Source organism: Myxine glutinosa, chromosome 4 (assembly GCF_964187855.1).
Source record: "Myxine glutinosa chromosome 4, kmMyxGlut1.1, whole genome shotgun sequence".
NCBI classification, from domain to species: Eukaryota; Metazoa; Chordata; class Myxini; order Myxiniformes; family Myxinidae; genus Myxine; species Myxine glutinosa.
In genome coordinates, this window is record NC_136264.1 from 12,968,052 (window position 1) to 12,972,019 (window position 3,968).

Here is a 3,968-nt window from a genome sequence, read left to right on the forward strand (position 1 = left end):
AGCCCCATCTTCCAATGGTAAAAAATCCTTCAAAAAATTCCTGGATCCGGAATAATATCCTGAGCTTCACCAAAAACTAATAAATTCTTCCTTATCCCAAGGGCAATCCAAATCCACCAACTTTCATCCAAATCCGTTCAGAACCTTTCCAGAGATCTTGTTCACAAACACACGAACACATACACGCACACACACACGGACACGATCGAATGCATTACTCCCTGGCGGAAGTAATAACAAAATGTCGAGCAACGTGGAGTTAGTTCGAACATTTTTCACAAAAACTCTTTATTACAAATGGTTTTGTTTAGAAAAAACAAAAGTTATTCCACTACATATCGATGCATATGTGCTACAATTCTAACATATTGTCCTTCACTAACATTTGACAGTCACAGGTGTATATCAAGTCAGGTGACCATGCATCAAGTGTTCCAAATAACCCTGACCATGGGCTATGTTGGAACATTCATTATTCTGTGGCGGGCACAAGGGACAAGAATTCCGCGCACCAGCAGGTGGCGCGAACGTCCAGGCGGGGAACTGTAATGCATGCCCCGCCTATCGGCCGATCGGCCACGCCCGGGGGCAAGGCGTGGCCTCGGCACATATATGCGGGCTCTAAGCTCGAGCCCACCCAGTGCTGAAGTGCGAGCTTTGAATAAAGTCTCTTTGTTGTACCAACGCGTTGTGGCCTACCTCTCTGGCAATCGAGTCGTGTGTGCGCAGCACCACACTGGTGACCCCGATTGGTTCAGCCGTTGCTGACCACCGAACGCGCCATGGCTACCAACGCCGTCGCAGTCAAACTCCCGGAGTTTTGGGAAGCGCAAGCCGACGTTTGGTTTTTGCAAGCCGAAGCTCAATTCCAACTCCGAGGCATAACGGCGGACGAGACCCGGTACTACCACGTGGTCGCCGCCCTTGGGCCCGGCACTGCCGCCCGAGTCGTGTCCATCCTTCGGCGCCCGCCGGGCGACAACAAGTACGAGGCGCTCAAACGTCTCCTCATCGCCACATTCGGGCTCACGGAGATCGAACGGGCCGACCGCCTCCTGGACCTTCCCGCCCTCGGCGACACACGACCATCCGTCCGGATGGATTCCATGCTGTCCCTGCTTGGAGACCAGCCCCCGGATTTCTTATTCCGGGCGCTTTTCCTACGCCAGCTACCCGCACAGGTACGCCTCGCGCTGGCCGGTTCCAAAATAAAGGAACCCCGCGCCCTGGCTGGAGAGGCCGACAAGTATTTTGCGGACTGCGACACGCGGTCGGTGTACGGTGCTGCCGTAGTGGATCCCGGCGCAGAGGCTCCAGCGCTCCCGACTTCCCTCGTGGCCGCTGCTACGCCCCGTCCACTACCGCCGCCACCACCACAACCGCCGGCGGCACGGCTGCCGCGGCCGTTAGCGCCGCAAACCTAGTGCTACTACCATGCCAGGTTCGGCCGCCAGGCTAAAACGTGTCGCCCGCCGTGCTCTTTTGACGGGTCGGGAAACGACCGGCGCTCACTTGCGGCCATGAGCGTCGGCCATTCCGGCAGCCTCCTTTTCATCACGGACACCTTGTCCGGGCGCCGTTTCCTTTGCGACACAGGCGCGCAGGTAAGCGTCCTCCCCGCCTCCGCGTCCGACAAGCAAACCGCGGGCCGGGGCCCCGCTTTGCTTGCCGCCAATGGCACACCCATCCGCACATTCGGGAAACGTTGCCTCTCACTGCGGTTCGGAGGGCAGCGTTTTCAATGGTCGTTCGTCACCACCAGCGTGCGAATGGCACTGCTCGGTGCGGACTTCCTATGTCGATGGGCTGTTGGGCTGTTGGTCGACGTGAAGCGCAGACGGCTCATCCAGGCCGAAACCTTCAGCTCGCTCGCTTGTTCGCTGAGCGGCTCGTTGAGCGGCTCACTGAGCGGCTCACCAAGCGGCTTGCTGGAAGGTTCCGTCCCGGCGAGTTTAGTTTGCACGCTTCCGGCAGCGGACGACTTTACCCACCTCCTAGCCAGTTTCCCGGCCCTCACGCGGCCCACCTTCTCAGCGGTGGCGGTTAAACACGGGGTGGAGCACCATATACCCATGGTCGGGCCGCCGGTCGGTCTATGCCCGGGCACGCCGACTCGAACCCACGAAGCTCGCTGTGGCGAAAGCGGAGTTCGCCACGCTGGAGCGGCTGGGATCATACAGCGCTCCAAAAGCGCTTGGGCTTCTCCTCTGCACATTGTGCCAAGCCCGGCGGCGGATGGTGGCCGTGCGGGGACTACCGCCGGCTCAATGATGCCACCACCCCCGACCGCTACCCGGGGTCGCATATCCAGGACTTTTCCGCCCGGTTGGCAAACACGACCGTGTTTTCCAAGGTGGACCTCATCCGGGGCTACCACCAGGTCCCCGTCCAACCGGACGATGTCCCGAAGACGGCCGTCATCACCCCTTTCGGCCTCTTCGAGTTCCTGAGAATGCCTTTCGGGTTGAAGAATGCGGCCAAAGCGTTCCAACGGCTTATGGACAGCGTCTTGCATGACTTACCTTTCCTCTTTGTCTACCTGGACGACATCCTAGTCGCGAGCGCGTCCCGGGAGGAGCACCTGCTCCACCTCCGCACGCTTTTCGAACGCCTGGGTCAGCATGGCCTGATCATCAACCCTGCCAAGTGCCGTTTCGGCATTGCCACCATCGACTTCTTGGGGCACCGCATCACCAGGCACGGGGCCGTCCCTTTACCGGCCAAGGTGGAGGCGGTCAGGGATTTCCCGCAACCCCGCACGATCAAGGGGCTCCAGGAGTTCCTGGGCATGGTAAATGTTTACCACCGCTTCGTGCCCCACGTCGCCCAGCTCCTCCACCCCCTGCACGAGGCCCTCCGGGGCAAGCCGGGCAAAGGTGACATCGTCTGGTCGGAGCCGATGGCCGCAGCGTTTGCGGGCGCAAAGCCCGCCCTGGCCGACGCCACCATGCTGGCGCACCCGGCGCCCGATGCGCCGATCGCCCTCACCACCGACGCGTCGGACTACGCAGTGGGCACGGTGCACGAGCAGTGGGTGCGTGGTGCTTGGCAACCGCTGGCGTTTTTTAGCCTGCAGCTTCGCCCGCACAAACGCCGCGATAGCACCTTCGACCGCGAGCTGCTCGGGCTCCACCTAGCGGTCCGACACTTCCGCCATCTGCTAGAGGGCCGCCCGTTCACGGCTTTCGTCGACCACAAGCCCCTTGTGTTCGCGATGGCCAAGGTCGCCGAGCCATGGTCGGCACGGCAGCAGCGTCACCTCTCTGCCGTGTCCGAGTATACGACGGACATCCGTCACGTGGCGGGTAAAGACAACCCGGTGGCGGATTGCCTTTCCCGGTCCGTCGCGCACGCGGTCCACCTCGGGATTGACTATGCCCGGATGGCGGAGGACCAGACCGCCGACCCCAGCGTCCAGGCCTTGCAGACCGCCGTCACGGGCCTCCGCGTCACCGAGGTGCCGTTCGACGCCGCGGGCGCGGCCCTTCTGTGCGACGTCTCCCTCGGCCGGCCTCCCCCCATCGTGCCGGCTGGCTGGCAGCACCCAGTGTTCGACGCCATCCACGGCCTGTCCCACCCGGGCACGAAGGCCTCCCAGAAGCTCGTCGCGGCGAAGTTCGTCTGGCATGGCCTCAGGAAGGACGTCCGTGACTGGGCCAGGATGTGCCTCGCGTGCCAGCACGCAAATGTCCACCGCCACACCCAGGCCCCGTTGGCCCCGTTTACGGTGCCCAAGCGTCGGTTCGACCACGTTCACGTCGACTTGGTGGGACCTCTGCCCCCCTCGCGAGGCTTCACACACCTCCTCACCATGGTGGACCGCACCACACGATGACTGGAGGCCGTGCCATTGGCGGCGACGTCTGCGGCTGATGTGGCGCACACCGGCATCGCCACTTGGGTTGCCCGGTTCGGTCCCCCTCGGACATCTCGTCCAACCGTGGCTCCCAGTTCACCTCGGAGCTCTG